This window comes from Hordeum vulgare, chromosome 5H, assembly GCF_904849725.1.
Source record: "Hordeum vulgare subsp. vulgare chromosome 5H, MorexV3_pseudomolecules_assembly, whole genome shotgun sequence".
In the NCBI taxonomy this organism is placed as follows: domain Eukaryota; kingdom Viridiplantae; phylum Streptophyta; class Magnoliopsida; order Poales; family Poaceae; genus Hordeum; species Hordeum vulgare.
Window position 1 is genome coordinate 537,533,060 of NC_058522.1, and position 21,208 is coordinate 537,554,267.

The 21,208-nt window shown below is 42.6% G+C and overlaps 1 long non-coding RNA gene across 1 annotated transcript; it reads right to left on the reverse strand.

The window, feature by feature from the left end:
* Window positions 1–20,072: 20,072 nt before the first annotated feature.
* LOC123398575 lies at window positions 20,073–20,971 on the reverse strand. Its single transcript, XR_006610195.1, has 2 exons — window positions 20,891–20,971; window positions 20,073–20,375 (listed from the first exon to the last, which is right to left on the reverse strand). It is a non-coding gene; the product is annotated as an uncharacterized LOC123398575 (long non-coding RNA).
* Window positions 20,972–21,208: the final 237 nt, after the last annotated feature.

Below are 21,208 nucleotides of genomic sequence, written 5' to 3' on the forward strand. Positions count from 1 at the left end.
TCAACATTAGTCATGAAGAACTCATATACTTGTTGCAAAAGTTTTATTAGTAATCGAAACAAAGCATTCAACACAAGTATTTCTAGATCCACAACACCTTACTAGCATGACTTCAATATTACCAAAATCACAACTCCAAACTAATTGAGATGAATCAAACTTCTCTAACTATTCAATGCACATGAAGGTGGAAGTTTTCATATCCCTTTGGATAACTACCCATTTTGAGACTACTTTCAAAGCATAGATCAACTACCAAGTCACGCACCGCTGTGCTCTAAAAGATATAAGTGAAGCACGCAGAGCAAAAGTATCTAGCTCAAAAGATATAAGTGAAACATATGTGAGCTTAATTGTCTACCAAAAGATATAAGTGAAGCTCGACAAAATCACGGTGAGTGCATGTCTCTCTCTGTAGGTGTGCAGCAAGGATGATTGTTACACAACAAAAATAAAAGACTCCTACGATACAAGACGCTCCAAGCAAAAAAACATAACATGTGGTCAATAAAAATATAACCCCAAGTAACGTTACCGATGGATTGAAGACGAGAGAGGGGATGCCTTCTGGGGGCATCCCCAAGCTTAGGATTTTACGGCATCCTTAAAACTCTTGGGGTGCCTTGGGAATCACCAAGCTTGAGCTCTTGCCACTCTTTATCCTTTTGTCCATAAGAACTTCACCCAAAACTTGAAAACTTCACAACACGAAACTTAAACAGAAACTCATGATAACATTAGTATGAGAAAGCAAACCACCACTTCCGTAGGTACTGTAGCAAACTTAAATTCTACTTATGCTGATGTTGGGTTACTGTATTTTCAATCTTCCATGGCTAATACCCCCCGATACTATCCATAGTTTCATCAAAATAAGCAACGAACACAACAAAAACAGAATCTGTTAACAGCAGACCAGTCTGTAGCAACCTGTATATTTCGTATACTTCTGTTACTTCACAAATTCTGAAAAATTACGACAGTCTGAAGAATTTGCGTAGCAATAAGCAGCAAAAAAAATCAACTCAAAACCTCTTACAGAACAAAAATGAAAATTCTTTTCGTGAGCAGAAAGTTTCTGTCTTTTCCAGCATGACCAAACGATCATCCCCAAGACTAATCATAACGGTTTTGCTTGGCACAAACGCAAAAAGAAACACAAAAAACACAATCATAATAGAGTTATGAAAGTGTGGAAAACACAAAACAGAAAGAAAAAGGATAGATTCATTGGGTTGCCTCCCAACAAGCGCTTTTGTTTAACGCCCTTAGGTAGGCAAAAGGTGATGGAATCACGTATAGTCATCTTTGGTGCTCAAACCATAAGTAGCCTTCATCATAGGTTCATAAGGCAATCTTATTTTATTTCTAGGAAAGTGCTCCATGCCCTTCTTTAAAGGAAATTGAAATCTAATATTCCCTTCCTTCATATCGATGATAGCACCGATAGTCCTTAGGAAAGGTCTACCAAGAATAATGGGGCATGAAGGATTGCAATCTATGTCAAGTACAATGAAATCCACGGGTACATAGTTCTTATTTGCAACAATAAGAACATCATCGATCCTTCCCATGGGTTTCTTGACTGTAGAATCCGCAAGATGCAAATTAAGAGAACACTCTTCAATCTCATGAAAACCAAGAATATCACATAAAGACTTTGGAATCGCGGAAACACTAGCACCCAAATCACACAAAGCATTGCACTCATAGTTTTTTATCTTGATTTTGATAGTAGGTTCCCACTCATCATGAAGTTTTCTAGGTATATAGACTTCTAATTCAAGCTTCTCTTCAAGAGATTTCATCATAGCATCTACGATATGCGCGGTAAAGACTTTGCTTTGGCTATAAGCATGTGGAGAGTTTGCAATGGATTTGCATAAAAGAAATGCATTCAAACAAGGAGCAATTATCATAATTGAATTCCTTGAAATCCAAAGTGGGAGTTTCATTACTACCCAAAATTTTGATTTATTCTACTCCACTGTCCACACCTTTATCATCAAGATAGGTGGACTCTGAATCATTGGGGCATTTTTCAACCAAAGTGGATTCATATCCAGCCCCTCCATAAATAGGTTTGACACGCGAAAACAAAGATTCAAGAGGAGACACACCAAGCACTTTAAGATCTTCGTGATTTGCATCACTAGAACGCACCCTTTTAAACCGTTCATGCCTAGCGCGAATTTGGGCGGTTCTTTCTTTGCTCTCATTCATGGAGACACGCATAGCTTTCAAAGTTTCATCCAAGTTGACCTTGGGAGGAGCACATCTAACTTTCAAAGCATCAATATCACAAGACATCCTATCAACACTCTTAGCCAAATCGTCTATTTTGAGTAGTTTTTCCTCTATGGACGCATTGAAAATCTTTTGAGAGTTGATGAACTCTTTGATATTACTGTCTAAATCAAAGGGTAATTTGTTGTGATTTCCTTGCGTGTTGTTGTAGGAATTGGCATCGTTGTTAGAGGAGTTACTAGGAAAATGCCTAGGAACATAGTTTCCTCTAAAAGCATTGTTGTTGCCAAAATTGTTCCTACCAACAAAATTCACGTCCAAACTAGCATTGCTACTCTCAATCAAATAAGATAGTGGCATGTCATTAGGATCTACAGTAGCGTTTCTACTAGCAACCAAATTCATCAACTCGTCCATCTTAGCACTAAGCGAGTTAATCTCTTCTATAGCGTGTACCTTTTTGCTAGCAGGTGACCTTTCAGTGTGCCACTGAGAGTAGTTGGTCATGATATTGTCTAGGAGTTTTGTAGCGTCTCCTAACGTGATTTCCATGAACGTTCCACCTGAGGCGGAGTCCAAGATATTGCGAGAAGCGAAATTCAAGCCAGCGTAAAATATTTGTATAATCATCCACAAACTCAAGCCATGAGCGGGAAAATTTCTAATCATAAGCTTCATCCTCTCCCAAGATTGTGCAACGTGTTCATGATCAAGTTGCTTGAAATTCATGATATCGTTACGTAAGGAGATGATCTTAGCCGGCGGAAAATTCTTGGATATGTAAGCATCTTTGCACTTATCCCAAGAATTGATACTATTTTTAGGCAAAGAAGAAAACCAAGTTTTTGCGCGATCTCGCAACGAGAAAGGAAAAAGTTTCAACTTAATCACGTCATTATCCACATCTCTTTTCTTTTGCATATGAGAAAGCTCAATGAAGGTATTGAGATGGGATGTGACATCTTCACTAGGAAGGCCAGAGAATTGCTCTTTCATAACAATATTCAGCAAAGCTGCGTTGATTTCATACGATTCCGCACTAGTGGCGGGAGCAATCGGAGTACTAATAAAATCATTATTATTGGTACTCGAGAAGTCTCAAAGTTTGGTGTTTTCAGCCATGATGACTTCAACAAACAAACAAGCACACAAGCAAGCAAGAAAACCGTCAAAGGAAAACGGCAAAGGCAAAAGAAAACGGCAAAGGAGAAAGGAAAATGAAAACGGCAAATGTGAAGTGGGGGAGAGGAAAGCGAGAGGCAACTGGCAAAAAAGTGAATGCAAGAGATGAGTTTGTGAGACCTACTTGGATAGATCTCTCCTTCCCCGGCAACGGCGCCAGAAATACTTCTGCTACTGCAACAAAAGACCTTCCAATGGCGCCAGAAACACGTGCTGACGGGAGACTATTCTTGTCTTGATTCTCCTCAGCAACGGCACCAGGAATGCTTCTGCTACGGCTACGCCTTAAGGGACTTCCTAGGCAAATATGCAAAGGATTTCCCCCGTGGCCTTGGAGCCTTGCGTTGGTGTTCCCTCAAAGCGGAAAGGGTGATGTAGCGCAGCGGTGGTAAGTATTTCCCTCAGTTTGAGAACCAAGGTATCGATCCAGTGAAGGAGTATCACAAGAGCCTGCAAAAACACAAAAAGCTTGCTCCCAACGCTATGAAGGGGTTGTCAATCCCTTATAGATTGTTCGCCAAGTGAGAACTGAAAGCAGCAAAGTAACAAAGCGAAGTAAAAGCGAAAGTGGAAACGATAGGTGTGAATAGACCCGGGGGCCGTAGTGTTTACTAGTGGCTTCTCTCATGAAAGCAAGTAGACGGTGGGTGAACAAATTACTGTCGAGCAATTGATAGAACCGCGCAAAGTCGTGACGTCATCTATGGCAATGATTATATCTATAGGCATCACGTCCAAAACAAGTAGACCGATACTTTCTGCATCTACTACTATTACTCCACACGTCGACCGCTATCCAACATGCATCTAGTGTATTAAGTCCAAAAGAACAGAGTAACGCCTTAAGCAAGATGACATGATGTAGATGGACAATCTCATATCTAGGATAGAGCCCACCTTGTTACCCTTGATGGCAACTACACGATGTGTGCCTTGCTGCACCTACTGTCACTGGGAAAGATCACCACATGGTAAGAACACAAAACCAAGCACTTCTCCCATTGCAAGAATCATAGATCTAGTTGGCCAAACAAAACCCAATACTCGGAGAGACTTACAAGGATATCAAATCATGCATATAAGAAATCAGTAAAGACTCAAATATATATCATAGATAGTCTGATCACAAATCCACAATTCATCGGATCTCGACAAACACACCGCCAAAGAGGATTACATCGGATAGATCTCCATGAAGATCATGGAGAACTTTCTATTGAAGATCCAAGAGAGAGAAGAAGCCATCTAGCTACTAACTACGGACCCGTAGGTCTGAAGTGAACTACTCACGAGGCATTGGAGGGGCGATGATGTTGATGTAGAAGCCCTCCAACTCCAAAGTCCCCTCCGGCAGGGCACCGGGAAGGGTCTCCAGATGAGATATCGCGGAAACGGAAGCTTGCGGCGGCGGAAAAGTATTTTCGTGGATCCCTTGATTTTTTGCTGTATTTTAGGGAATATATAGGCGAAGAATCTAGGTCAGGGGGGCGCCAGGGAGGCCACAAGCCTGCCCACCGCCGCCCCCTGGTGGCGGATGGGGGGCTTGTGGGCTCCCTATAGCCCTCCTGGCTTGGCCCACAAGCCCCCTGGTCTTCTTTCGTTCGGGAAAAAATCATTTTGGGGATTTTATTCCGTTTGGACTCTGTTCCAAAATCGGATCTGAAAAGAGCCAAAAACACAGAAAAACAGGAACTGACACTTGGCACTGAATTAATAAGTTAGTCCCAAAAAAGATATAAAAGGTACATAAAACATCCAAAGATGACAAGATAACAGCATGAAACCATCACAAATTATAGATACGTTTGAGACGTATCACTGTACTCGTTGGCCAGGGGACCATCTTCGACTGTATTGACTTACAAAGGGTACGAGATAAATGGGAATACATTTTACACAATCGTCCAAGATCAACAGAGCACCAACCAAAACAGTGGTGTCCGCTTTGATGCAGCAACCAAGAGGGGAAAGGACACGTATTATGGTTACATAGTGGACATATGGGAACTTGACTATGGACATGATTTCAAGGTTGCTTTGTTTCAATGCAAATGGGTCAATCTGTCAGGAGGCGGGGTACAGGTAGACCCACAGTACGGCATGACAACAGTGGATCTGAACAATCTTGGGTACACAGACGAACCATTCGTCCTAGCCAATGATGTGGCACATGTTTTCTATGTGAAGGCAATGTCTACCAAACCGCCATGAGCCAAAGAACCACATAGTTCTTTCTGGAAAAAGAGATATCATGGGATTGGAGGGCAAGATAGACATGTCTGAAGATTATGAAAAGTTTCATGAAATTCCTCCCTTCAAAGTCAAGGCTGACCCAAGCACCCTGTTAAATGATGAAGATTATCCATGGTTACAGCTCAATAAGCAAATGACACAAGCGAAGAAAAAGTGAAGACTTTTTCTCAAAAACTAGTATGTTGATGCCTTTGATCTAGAATATCACTGCCGTTTCATGTGAAGAAATGAAATGCCTTTTGTAACAGATGAGTTTTTGTCCGAAACCCTGATACTTCGAAAGAGATTGTTCGTTTTGTACACGAAGTGCATCCAGTTTTTGTCGTAACCCATTCAACTTTATAGCACATGCTATGTGGGTGAAATGATGATACCATGCCAATTTTCAACCTTTTCACCATTCATTTGTAGTGCCTTTTAGTTTCAGGATCTTTTAGCTTAAAAACAAATCAGTAAATGCATGAAAAATACCAAATGAAGTCAGAAAGGGTTGAAAAATGATGATGTGGCTTTCAATGGTGCCTTTTGAACACACACAAAGTCTGAAGTTCAAATAAGTTAAAAAATGAAATCCGTTTGTAACAGATGAGTTTTCGTCTGAAACCTGATACTTCGAAAGAGATTGTCCGTTTTGTATGCGAAGTGCATCCATTTTTTGCTGTAAACCTCTCAACTTTTTAGCACATGCTATGTGGGTGAAATGATGATACCATGCCAACTTTCAACCTTTTCACACTTCATTTGTAGTGCTTTTCAATTTCAGGGACATTTAGCTCAAAAACAATCAGTAAATGCATGAAAAATACAAAATGAAATCAGAAAGGGTTGAAAATTGATGATGTGGCTTTGAATGGTGCATTTTGAACACACAAAAAGTTTGGAGTTCAAATAAGTTCAAAAAATAAAAACCCTTTGTAACACATGAGTTTTCGTCCGAAATCCTCATACTTCGAAAGAGATTATCCGTTTTGTACACGAAGTGCATCCAGTTTTTGCCGTAACCCTCTCAACTTTTTAGCACATGCTATGCGGGTGAAATAATGATACCATGCCAACTTTCAACCTTTTCATAGTTCATTTGTAGTGCTTTTCAATTTCAGGGTCATTTAGCTCAAAGAATGAACTAACAACAAAAAGAATGAACTAGAAAGCTTTTATGAAACTCTAATAGCAAAAAGAATGAACTAAAGATAATCAATTAAAATATTTTGTTATGATTAACTAAAACAAAACTATAATATTTTTCAATAGCAAAAAGAATCAACTAAAAAACTTTTATAAAACTCTAATAGCAAAAAGAATCAACTAAAAAACTTTTATAAATCTCTAGTATTTTTGAAACTAAAATTATATAAAATTTATGCAACTAAAATTATCAAAGTATTTTTTGTTCAAAATATTAATAGAAAAATAATAATTCATAAAGTATTTTTTGTTAGAAACTTTAATAGCAAAATAAAATAAAATAAATGTTTTTGATTAAAACACCCATTTAAAAAAACCTAAAAATTACCGAATTGAATATAATGATAAAACACACTAAAATTAAATAGCAGGAAAAAGAATCACTCAAAAATTTATTTTAAAGTAAAGTTATTCACAAAGTAGTGATTCACACAAATGTCAAGGAATTCAAATTTGAAAACTAATGGCACTAAAAAAAGTTTATAATTTTTGTGACCTAAAGCAAAAAGAATCACTCAATTGTATTTAGGTGCAAGTAGAAACAAAAGAAAATAAATAAAGCAAAAACCAAAACAAAAATAGTGGGAAAAAATGCCGCCTACTGAGATCTGTTAGTTGGGTCAGGATGCAGGCCGAGTAGGCCCATAGGCAAAGAGACGCGTTTAGGCCCGTAGGCCTGCATTAGAGAGGAGCTCGAAAGGGAAGGCGCACCATCACTTATAAACAACTATCGGCGCCCTTCGGCTAGCGAGGTGAGACTAAACATCCACCCGCCCGACGTCGTGCCAGCCGCAACACTTTAGTCCCGGTTGGTGGCTCCAACAAGGACTAATACAGCCCTTTAGTCCCGGTTGGTGGCACCAACCGGGACTATAGGTCATTTTCAGCAGCCCAAAGGGCGGGAAGCGGAGACATTTGGTCCCGGTTGGTGGCACGAACCGGGACCAAAGTGTTGCATTGGTCCTGGTTGGTGCCACCAACCGGGACCAAAGGTCCGTGCTTCCCGCCCTTTGGGCTACTGAAAATGACCTTTAGTCCCGGTTGGCGCCACCAACCGGGACTAAAGGGCTGCAATAGTCCCGGCTGGAGCCACCAACCGGGACAAAAGGGTTGGGTATATAAGCGGGAACTTGGGGAAAATTTCCAAATCCATCTGTAGTTGCCCCCCCCCCCCGACGATGCCGAGCACATCGACGCCGCCAGGCTGCCCGAGCTCGCCGTCGACACCCTCTACTCCGTCGACGTCCTCGCCGGCGCCCTCGACGCCGCCCCTGCCCAGATGCCGCCGCCGCCCCGACCCGACCCGACGATGCCACCACCGCCCCGACCCGACGTTGTCGCCCGACCCGTTGCTGCCGCCGTCGCCCCGACCCGATGCTGCCGCCGCCCTGACCCGACGCTGTCGCCGCCCCGACCCGAAGATTTTTGGTAAATATTGTATCATTATTTCTTTATAAGGAGTATGGATTCATAATTTGATTTGGTTTCATCATGTATCAATTTATTTCAGCAAGGTATTTGTATATACCATTTGACCCAAACTTCATGTGAATCCAAAATAGAGACTAAATATATTAATTTATGTTTAGGAAATGACTAATATAGTGAAAATGGAGAGGTTTAGATGAATACATTATGATATGGAACCAAAGGAGATGCACAAAAGTGCGACCGTCCAACCATGTAGAAAAGATCAACCACATGACTACTTTCTCTATGCATGATTTAATAATATTACTTGGATATTAGGCTTTTGTCTTTTTACGAGAAAATTTTGGAACGACAAAAAGTAAGGAAAAATGGTCTCAGGTGCGTGCATCTATTCGGGTTCTCTTTAAAAAGTTCTAATTTTTGTTGCTGTTTATTATGTGATGCTCTTTCATCTTATATATAAAGTAAACTTCTTAATTACTCTAGAGACCGGTCACAATAGATGCCAAGTGAATAAACAATCAACAAAAAATATTCTCAATGTGATGAAGGCATTATATACGAAGATCAGAGTTGATTCAATAATTTGATTTCTTTCATCAAAATAGAGAACATTTGAGTATATACGTCATTTCATATTACCAACCGGCAACAACAACAAAAACCACAAGAGGCAAGATTTCAGCAAAGCAGAGTACACACAACTTCTCTCTCCTTCACTATATTGCAAAGTGCTCTTAAATCGCTGAACCAAACAACACCAAATTTGGTAGACAAGTACACACATGAGTTCTTGAGATCTCCTCAAAATTCCAGCTCAATCGGACACCGTTTGCCTGCCCAAGCTGTTCGTCTCCCAAAACTACCCCGTTCTGAAACTGCAACAGTCAGAGCTGACAAAACCACTCTCAAATCTAATGCTCCACTGACCCAATCCTCAAACCAGCTAACTAGATCGAAGTACTCAAAGTAACGAACGAGCTCACCAAGTTTGGGGTCGATCCAAGCACGTTTGAGCCTCCAATCACTAGCTTGAACACTGTCTAGTCAGATGCAGCAAATCTGGACAGAACCTCCACTTCTTCTCCTTCCTCTCTCAAACAGGTTGTGTTTTCTCTTGTCTTCTCTCTCTCACTCTCATAATGGCAGCCACCACAGGCAGGGGTTGAGTGGCTAGGGTTTCTTCTTGATTCCCTTCCCTTGAAAGCACTCTCAAGCTATATCTTGTAAGTCATGGGAATGCATTGTCAAGTCCCGATTCATTCATTCACAAAACATAAACCGTATAGGGATCGAACTTTTTTGGCCAATATTAATGGGAGCCAAAGAAAATGTTTTGCGCATATTTAAAACATAGAAGTTTGTATAATTCGGTTATTCATACAAGAGCTGAAATATTTGCAGAAACTATGAATCAAAGAGACTTGGAACAAAAACAATTGTTGGGGGAGATAATCCTCGTTGAACGTGATGTCTTGTCGTATCTCAACGACATCGATGGTCTGGAAGGAGAGAATGACGGCTCAGGTGATTTAACAATGGAGGAGGAAGGACATGATCATGATGGCTCTGGTGACCGAATGCCGGAGGAAGAAGGAGACCATGATGACGGCTCCGGTGACCGAACGGAGGAGGGAGCTGTTGCAAAGTCCGGCGAGGTATATATATTAATTAAGCCTATGCTGACTAGGTAACTGATGCATTAATTGTTTTGGTATGTACATATATTAACTCTTCTTTCTTCTTTTATAGCCCTCCGGATCGAGCCAAACTTCGGTAACGAGACGAGGCCCGAAGAGAAGGTTGCGCAAAGATGAAAGGTTCACGATCACAGCACTCACGGATGATGGCCTACCGATTTAATCTAAGCGGACCAATGACACATTTTCTTCTCAGCGCGGAACTATTGTTAGGGACAACATCCCGACTAGTATCAAGCAATGGAATAAGCCTAAGGGCGACGACGTCCCTGAAGGTGATTATGTCACTGATAGACAGAAAGATGATCTTTGGACCGTGCTGAAGGCAAATTTCACCCTACCGCTAGAGGAGGATCCAAATAAGCCAGTTATAGAGCCACAGGTCAAGGCGTGTGCTCTTAAGAAGATGACAGATCTATTCAGGAGGTGGAAGAAAGAGTTGAAATCAAAGTTTGTCAACAAAGGGAAGACTCGAGAATTCATCGGCCGATTTGAGAAGATAAGAGATCACTGGTCCGCATTTGTGGCCTACAAGACATCAGACAAGAGTAAGAAAATGTCAGAGACAAACAAGAGCAATGCTGCAAAGAAGTAGTATCACCATCACACGGGGTCAGGTGGCTAGCTCAAAGCCCGGCCTTTGTGGGACAAAGCTGAGAATGACCTGATTGCTAAAGGGGTCGAACCACAAACATTGAACTATCCAGACCATTCAAGGACTTGGTTCTTAGGGGTTGGGGGAACTTTGGACCCTAAAACAGGGAAGTGCTGTTGGACGGACGAGCAACTTGCAATACCCATCAAGAAGCTTCAGAAGTATATCACCGTAGCGTAGGAAGGGACGTTCATTCCCGACAGAAAGAAGGACGAGCCGACTGAGGCCCTAGGGAATGCTGAGCACCTTGGACGAACACGAGCCACACCAGGCTCCATTCCGTGGAAGGTTGGGTTTCCCGACGCAGGCGGTTACAGAAGACGGGAGAGAACAAGGAAAGAGGAGCTGAGCGACATGCAGAAGATCAATGCAAGACTACAAAAGCTAGAGGAACTTGAGAGCCAGCGAGCTGCCGACCAACCATCTCAGCGGCACGAAGCTACCACAGAAGGTACCCCGCTATCTAAGCGGAGAAGCAACATGGCTTTCACGAAGCCCGTTCTGCCTGACTTTACGACTCCTAGCTATCAAGTGGATACTATCACGGAGGCTCAACATTGCGAGCTTATGACGAAATGTCGGAACCTCACTTTCAAGGAGGCTGTCCGCTCTGTTCCACCTCCTCAATCCAACGGAACTTTTCACTTCCTTCCGATTCCACATGACTATGCTGTTGTGATGATGGATGAAGTAATGGAGGGATTTGAGAAGCTCGAGCTTGACCACCCTACAAGTGAAGGAGAGAATCAATTGGTTCATGCTCTGAGGAGTACATGTCTATGGCAGAAGGAGTACATCAAGCTTCCAAACTGGACGCCTCCGCCTCCTCCTCCGGCGAGTCAGGGCACTCCGCCTCCTCCTCCCCCGGCAAGTGATCAGGGCACTCCGCCTCCTTCTATGGCTCCTCCGACGCGTGAGGGCACTCCGCCTCCTCCTTCGCCTACTCCGACGCGTCAGAGCAGTTCGCCTCCTCCTTCGCCTCGTCGGCAACGACGGAAAACAACCGCCACCGCTCCGGCTCCACCGGCGCGTCAGAGCAGTCCGCCTCCTTCTCCGCCTCGTCAGCAATGACGGAAGAGAGACGCCGCCGCTCCAGCGGCTAGCAGTACAAGCAGAGGCGGGAGGCAATTCAGATACGGTGCATCTCTCAAGCCTGTGGAAAATTTACCATATGAGAGGACCGCGCATGAAAACGAGGACATATGTCGTGCCCAATTGAGGGACCATTTTGCAAAGAAAACTCCACCTCCGAAGGAGAAACTAGATCCTGCGAAAGTGAAGCGCACTATCAATGTCGTGAAGCGACCACCACTGCCTCCGCTGGACTCCAACTATGACCGCATTCTTAAAAAAACATATGAAGCAGCGGTCGGGAAGTACTTCCAGTGATGCAAGGTTAGTAGAACGAAGAAGTGGGAAAAAAATTCCCCAGCTTGGCGAATAGGAGAAGCAATCATGCGTGTAACGCCCCGGACACACCCGCTGGCAGTCGTTACTCCTGTCGGGATCTAGACTGGCCCACATATCAACACTAGTCTTTTCTGCGCACTTTGTCCTCACTAATGCGCACCCGGGATCAACTTCCCGGTCGGTCACCTATCCTAAAACTACTCGGCGAATAGGAGAAGCAATCGTGCATGTAACGCCCCGGACACACCCGTCGGAAGTCGTTACTCCTGTCGAAATCTTAAGTTGGGAGTTCTGTTCGAATGGGCTCCCGGAAAAGAAGGAATTCCTTATTGATATGAGTAGTCTATCACCCCTAATATGCCAGGCTATCACAGTGCCTCCCGCTCAAGGTGTCTAGCGATATCATCACTAATCCTCCGGGGATGGTGCCCGATACCAATCCTGGTGACTACTTGGGGATGATGTAATTTTTCAAACGGCTGAGGTAACAAAAGAACAATATAAATACGTGGACGGGAAGCCTCTCATTAGACCTGATCATCCTCCTCTAATAACGATGATGCACAAATTGCATGAGTGGTACATGAAAACCTGCAGGGAGTCTCGGAAAGACACTATGTATGTGGCAGTGAAACCATAGCACGAATTCATTGGACTTCCCGTGATGCCTATTGAATTTGTGGAGTTATTTCAGTTATACAATCAACTGGCCCTCGACAAACAACTCATGACTTCCTACTGTCTGTAAGTATTACTTCTATCGTTAAGTCTCTAGCTCAGCTCGTTCATTGCATGTATATATAATTATTCTCACTATATTATGTACATTGAAGATCGTCGAATGCAAAAAATCAGGAATGTTCGACGTTGGGTTCATTAGCCCAGATGCCGTAAATGAATGGACGATACGAAACTCAATCAAAGAGACCGAGGAGAACTTGCTAAGTCGTTACTTATACATCAAAACAAAAAGGAAATACTGTTTCCTTACAACTTCAAGAGAGTGTTGTTCTCTTCTCTGTATACTCGTTTCGCTTACCCGAGGTTAAGTAATGTAATTGATGAGTTATATATGCATGCGCAGTTTTCACTTTATTCTGCTATCCATTAAGCTTGACGGGGCATTAGTAACTATCTTAGACTCGAGACGTAAAGATCCCGAGGGTTATGCGGATATGACTGCAATGCTCAAAAAGTAAGTTCAGTCAATACCGGGACCATATTGGCAAGCAACTTTCGTTAATTTTCAGATATTAAGTAATCATTTTTTTGCGTGGTAGGGTTTGGAAGAAGTTCACCAAAAAGGTTCCCGGTCTAAACAAAGAGTTGTGATTTACGCATCCCAAAGTAAGTAGTACTAGCTAGTTCCGCGCATCTCTAATTGATTCAATTTTTTATCAATATATTATTACCATGCTTGGTTATCAGTTTGATTGAACTCTATTCTCGTAAAGTGCTTGTACCAGAAAGAAGGGACTGTTCTATGTACATACTATGTATGTGAGTTCATTTGCCACTCGACCTCTGAGCGGGACATCTGTGACAAACAATTTCAAGTACATAAATAATATTCACAATTTTATTTTATATATTACCATCAATTGTGTTGATTTTTATTCATATATATACATGTATTGACCCTTCTCCAAATTAGATCTAGCAAATGCTGTATGAACTCCTACCATATGATCGCATGCGAGCAATTCAATAGGAATTGACGGGATTCTTTCTTGACCACGTCATACCTAAATACGGAGAATACCATGTGGATTTGTGATTGAATCTTAGGTAGATGATGTTAGGGATTGTAAAAGATGTTATATTGTATATATGTAGTAGCGGCGGATAGATATACGAAAAGTGTTGTTCGATCAAGCACGGAGAAAGAGATATCACTTCTCTCTATTTATGTTCAGCATGACGATCTTGTGTAATTAATGGTTTCCTTCAATTTTTTATTAGCTAGCATCGACCAAGCACGGAGAAAGATAAGGCGCTTCTCTCTATTAGCTAGCTAACACAATATGAAACCCCTAAATTAACCCTCCAAACCCCCCCAACCCCCCCCCCCCCTTAAAGAAAACAAAACCCCCAACTCCTAGAAGATGCTCACGCGTGGATGCCCTTTGATCCCGGTTGGTGTGACCAACCGGGACTAAAGGTTCTCCTGCCTGGGCTCCCCGCAGCGGCCACGTGGAGACCATTATGTCCCCGTTGGTAAGCGAACCAGGACTAACTTTAGTCCCGACCCTTTAGTCCCGATTCCAGAACCGGGGCTAATAGGCCTCTAGAACTGGGACAAATGGACCATTTTCTACTAGTGTATAGATGTCATGCCAACTTCATATAGCTATCAACTGGTTATAACCATGCTCTTAAGAATGTCTCCCTTCTCTTGATGTTGGAGTAGTGGGTTATCTGGGACCTACAACGATAATGACACGTGTGAGGACTCATAGCGTGAACATATTCCCCGGTGCCGCTCATTCTGAAGAATTAAAGCAAAACAAATCTCCGCCTCCTCTGCATGTAAGAATTTATGTGTTCCTACCAAGAGAGGATTGAGATTGTGTCTCGCATAACTAAAGAAAGATAAGCGTGTGTGCATGTATTTATAGATGCAGAATAAGACGGAAGAGTAACAAGAGGTGGAAACACTTGAGAGCCTAGGTGCACGAGGTACTGCTCCATGAAAATACTGACAAGGCACGTCACATGCAAGCCATTTGGCTGTCTGTAACTCTGTATGCAACCACCAGATGTTCACATGAGTTGTTTGATTGCTTGCATGACTAGTCTAGACTAGGCCAACCAACATGAATCTTAGGAGGTGTTTGGTTCCTGAGAGTAAATCTAAGAATCGTTTGATACCCTAACCATACTTCAACCAAACTCACATGAGCTAGCTTGACACCTGAACTAAACCAACGTGGGTTAGCTTAACACCCAACCAAAACCAAACTTGCTCGAAATTTTAACCAAACTGAACTAAACCAAGCCTTGAATTGTGGGTTTAAACTATTTACATAGATGGATTAAGAACTTTTTGATCAAATGGGTTGACATAGTGAAGCAACAAGACACTATATTTAACAATGAACTCAAAAAACAAGCACAGTGAACTAACTTACTGCTTCACCCAACCGCAGTTTCGCAGTGAAATCTCAAGCTGAATATACATTACAAAGGAGTCATTTTCATAATTGAGCATCAAGTCAACCTCTCAGAAGATGAGAATTAACAAAGAAATGGCACACAAGTAACGAGAGCATCAGGTACCATCAACCGTGATGCATCAGGAATTTACATCATCTAAACAAAGATGGGTTGTCAAACAGACAATCTCCCCTAATAATAAAGCGCGCAGCGCTTCTGGCGTCCGTCGTCGGTCATTTTGCATAAAAGCCCTCACAGTTTCAGGTAATTAACCTGCAGTTCAATTTTAAGTTAGAACGAACCGTTTTTTTTTGTCATTTTGCAGAAAAGTCCTCATAATTTTACATAATCAACCCGCGGTCCATCTTTTAGTCACAGTCGAACCGTTTTTTTGCATTTTTCAGAAAAATCCCCGATGTTTCAGGTAACCAACCCGCCGTCCCTATTTAAGTCAGCCAAAACGTTTTGTTCCTGACTTTTTAGTTAATCAATCCATGTTTTATCTAAAACAAAATTATCCATATCTTTTAAACCGTAACTCCGATTTTAACATGTTATATATGAAATTTGATTGAAAAAATATGTAGAATCTAAATAGGATGTTATTTTTAGCTATTGAATACTTCTTAAATATTATTTTTGGTGCAAACTTAATCTGTAGTGCACGGTCCTTTTTTTCCTCTCTTTCCGGCGACCATACGAATTGGAATAAATATTCATTAAATTAAAATCAAATTGACAGGAAATAAAACATCGTTAATCACACATGCAAACCTTTGGAAAATCTCGTGGGAAGAAACAACATATTTCTCATCTTATTCCGAGTGATTGTACATTTAAACACGTTTTCGTTGTGTGAGCACTGAGGCCATCGTCGACAACACAAATGTGATGCCATGTGAAAATATATTATGTTTAAAGTGTGTGTTATTTTCTCCTCCATTGCAACGCACGGGTTTTTTTGCTAGTATATGTAACAAATGGTCGGCGCAAAAGTTCACATCCTTCAGGAAGTCATGCTGGCCACATCACAGGCACCCGAGAACATGAGAATCGCGAAGACCTACCAAATACTCCCTCCGTTCCTAAATAGAAGTCTTTCTAGAGATTACACTAGTAGACTACATACGGATGTATATAGACATACTTTAGAATATAGATTCACTCATTTTGCTCCGTATGTAGACTCCTAGTGGAATCTCTTAAAAGACTTATACTCCCTCCGTTCCTAAATATAAGTCTTTGTAGAGATTTCACTAGTGGACTACATACGGATGTATATAGACATATTTTAGAGTATAGATTCAATCATTTTGCTCCGTATGTAGACCCTTAGTGAAATCGTTTAAAAGACTTATATTTAGAAACGGAGGAAGTATTTAGGAACGGAGGGAGTAACATGCATGCACTGCTGAGAGGTAATGAAACGTAAAGTAATGGAGTAGTGTTGTTAGTGTAAACGAAAGGAGGGAAATTCACTCTTGTTCGGTTACCACGGGAGGTAATCGGTTACAAAGCTCAATCTCTGATATATTTCCTAGATAACATCCACTAGACGATTCAACCGACAAGACTGTAATCCTGTTATCAATTAATGAAACTCTTGTTTGAATCGTAAAACAAATATTGTCCTAATTAGTCTGGTTTTATAAGAGCTCTAAAACTATCAATAGAGGGATTTTATTACTTAATATTTGGCCGCATAGATGCTTAAATCAGGGGCGGAGCTGGCCCCGGGCACTCAGGGCCCATGCCTGAGACGTAGGATTTTTCCCCAGCTAGTATGTTCGTAGATTTTTTTTTTTGGATTCGGGTTGAGCCAATGAAAGAAGGTCTAAAGCCAGCGTTCCATGCAACCAGGCACGCACCCCAGGCAACAGCCACGATCCCACGATCGAACGATCGACCTGACTCATGGGCACGGCGGCACAGGACACACTCGTCTTCAGCGCTCACGCTGTCGCCTCGCTGCTTGGCTGCCGTGGCGTCGTCGCCGTTCTCCGATCACCACCATCTACTTCTCCAGGCAGGCCCCTGCTTCCCCGGCCACTCTCCGGCAGCCCAGCTCCGCCACCGCGCGCGGCGCACCATCTTGACCTTTCTTTGATTCATTGCAGTTTGTACTTGTAACATCTTGACCTTTCTTTGATTCATTGCCGTTTGTACTTGTAGTGCGTTCTGCAATTCAATCTGCTAACCTGTGTGTATAAAGTATGAACTGCATTGAACATAAATCTAATTGATAAAAATGGTGTGTGTCTATGTATTCTGTACTTAGTCACGAAGGAAGAAGGAAAGCTGATTGCAAGTTCAGTATTGTATTGTGTATTACTGAACTCAAATGGATGCATTTGCAATTTCATTTATGTTATCGAAATAGAAGATAAAGAGATTCTTTTCACCGGTGCCCACAACAGGGATGTCTACGTCTACCATTTCGAAGCAAGGGAATCAAGCGATGGAGGGACTGCATGCACCAACGAAGTAATCAATTGATTTGGAAAAGTCACACGTGATACAGAGGCGACACGGAAGTGCAGCAGAGTAGTCGGGGACCGGTTCGCTCGTCCCACTCCCGCGAGCGGGGGGCGAACCCTAGATCGAGCGCCGCGAGCCTCCACCCTCCTCGGTCCCCTCCCCCCGCCGCCGCCGGAGTGCGCCACCGGGCAAAGCCCGGCCGGCGTCGGCGTCGGCGGGCCTTCTTCATCCCTCGCGTGGGGGCTGGCACGGGGCGGCCTCCCACTACTAGGAAAAGGCCTGCTAGTGGCGCACCTGTTTTGGCTACTAATGGCGCACTATAGGTGCGCCGCTAGCATCACGCCATTAGAATTTTTTACTAATGACGCACCACAGGTGCGCCATTAGTATCTGGTATACTAATGGCGCACCAGGCAGTGCGCGAGTAGTATAGCTCACGGTGCGCCATTAGTATCTGGTATACTAATGGCGCACTGCCTGGTGCGCCATTAGTATAGCTCATGGTGCGCCATTAGTGTCTGGTATACTAATGACACACCAGGAAGTGCTCCATTAGTATAGCTCATGGTGCGCCATTATTATGCCTCCCAGGAGCCATATTTACCCATGTGCTCTGGCTTACTAATGGCGCACTAGTTGATGATGCGCCACTAGTGTGCTTTTGCAGTGCGCCACTAAAGTGCTGAGTGGTGCGCCACTAGTATGAATATTAGGTATTATTTTTTTCTGATATTTGCACAGATTACAAAACATATTATTGCACAGAATATAGAGAGCACAACATATAAACAACAGATTTATCAAATACAATAGAAGATTAGTCTCCGAATACAATTCATCATATTAGTCTCTGAATTTAAAATACCAAACAAAGTTAGAACATTACAAGTATCGAGACCGCGAGTAGCGAGTTTGTCTTCACATTACAAGTCGATATCGATCATCTAAACTACCATCACATAGAAGAGAGTTGCGGGCATCACTACCATCTGTGCGTGTGCTGCCATCATCAGTGGTGGCATCCTCGGCGGCACCATCAGTGGTGTCATCCCCGACGTCACTAGGGGTTGTGTAGTCGGGATCGGTGTCTTCCGCGGCGTCCTCATAGCGGTGAGGTTCTTCCTCCATCTCCTGGGACAGCTCCCAGAATGCCTTGCCCGAACCGCCGACCTCATCGTTGTGGGCGGAAAAGAGTTTGGTCAAAAAGTTGGTTATTGTCAAGGAACAAGATCATGGTCTCATCATTTACGGTTTGTCGACACCGAGGCATCCTAAAAGCTAAGTTTTTATCATTTAGGGTTTGTCAACGCCGAGGCACCCTAAAAGCCTAAGCTTTCATCATTTAGGTTTTTATCGACACCGAGGCACCCTGAAAGCCAAGGTTTTATAATTTAGGGTTTGTCGACACCGGACCATAGGGACAACAAGACAAGCCTTCTGGACGGACATGCAATGGGGTGTAGACATCAGAATATGGATTGCACAAATAAATGGTGCATGCACTGCAAAAAGGAGCCAAACACAGAATTGCAATCACATCCTCAAGCAAGATGATGATCCGTCACAATAACACAAGACCCCCACCACACATCCAAACAATAAATCGCCAACGGCTCGATTACCAGCCGTTATGTATGCCCTGATTGTGAATGTGTGTGTGTGTGTGTGTGTGAGAGAGAGAGAGAGGGGGGGGGGGTTATGTATGTCCTGATTGTTCTACTTGGTAACAAAAGACTATGCAAAAGTTAAAGAAAACTAAAAAAAAATTAGGCATATAAAGCATAGCAGTATATGTTCATGTTCCTGAGCCAATGAGTAAGCTAGTGTAGATTAGGAGCCCCCTGGATTTTTTATAGTAGAATAAAGCTACAATTTTTCTTCTCCAATTTATGCCCTTTTCGACTAATCACCAACCAATACGCTCAAATAGAATGGCGATGTTCATAGAAATTTATCTAATCGCGACAACATAACAAGTAAGCTATGTACATGGCAGGAAGGGGAAGAGGCATGCCTGGGCCGTCTAGGATCTACAGGCCGTCGGGGGCGGGGGGTGTGGTGGGGATGGAGGGGGGGCTACCAGAGCAGGGAGCTCCCAATCTTCTGTTCCAGGTGTAGCTTCACTTGTCTGCAATTACAAAAGTAATTTTCTTTATGGGTCACTCGAGTCAATCAATCAGCAGGAGAAAGATTGCAATTTAAAAGGATCCTCAGGTCAACCAACAAAAGTTTGCACAGGGAAGGAAACATGCAGCGACATTATAGCTACACACGGACTGATTCAAGAGTATGGTGCTACAAGAGACACAACTTCTGAAAAGAAAAGATCCAGTATCCTTTGAAAACATCAGGATTCAAGAAACGCCCAACCAACCTGGCCTCACATATGCAAAACATATATTTCTGTCCAATTTAAGCAGGGTAGCAGGCGGCCATCATGCACGTATATGAAGAACATAAGTACTAATATGCAGAGAGTGAGAGAGAGAAGACTATGCATATCAAATATATGTTCTTGCTCCTGAGCAAACTAGTAAGCTGGAACAGATTAAGAGCCTTGTCCACTTTGTTTCCTACAAGCATCTTTATGCAGTCCTGGTTGGTCGAATACAGGTCAATTTCCTTGGCCCATATGTCAGACAGATTTGTGAACGTGTCTCGGCGAGTAACATCATACACTGGAAAACAGACGAGGCATTCATTAAGTGGCATCTCTTAAAATTAGACAGCGCATTAAATATAACCCAACAAGAAACATACCAGTGAAAGAAACAGAAAAAAGGGCTCTGGCGCCCTATGTAGTGAATGACTCCTAATAAGTTAACCAAAGCCAGAAAGAGAGTTGTACTTTTCTATGATGAAGTAGGGTCGACAGTTGTATGTTCTATGATAATGATACAGTAGGCTCGGCAGTTTAAAAAAATAAAAAAGCCTGAAAAGGTAACACTATAGATGCAGTGATTTTCTTTTAGGAAAGTCAAGCTGACCTACTTAATCATGTATGTATAACTGAAAACACAACCATCTAAGGCGATGTGTAGTTCATCAATGTAAGGAAATTGACAGAATAGTTTATTGTCAAGACTAGCCTAGTTGATGTGGCATCAAGTTCCAGCAATGTAGGACAAGGAGAAGAAAGGAGTATGACACGGCCTTCAACAGTGCAAACAGAAGTGTGAAGAGAAAGAATTACCCATGATGATCCTTTGTGCCCCTCTGTAGTAAGAGCTGGTCAAGGTCCTAAACCTTTCCTGTGTACGATGGTTAAGCCAGAGGAAATCGGAGTTTCCCCTCAAGGTTGTCGGAGTTGCAGCTCTCACTATCTCGCTGCCAACACTAGGTAATTAACAACGCTTCCTGCACCGTCCGTCGGTAACTAAGTGATGCTCTACTGCCTTCTCTTACATTTTTCCATTGTCAACTTGATCATGCAGGTTCAGTGATTTTTCGCATGGACAACAAGTCCTAGTTAGGGACGATATGGATCATGGATGCAAGTTCTGGAACCTTT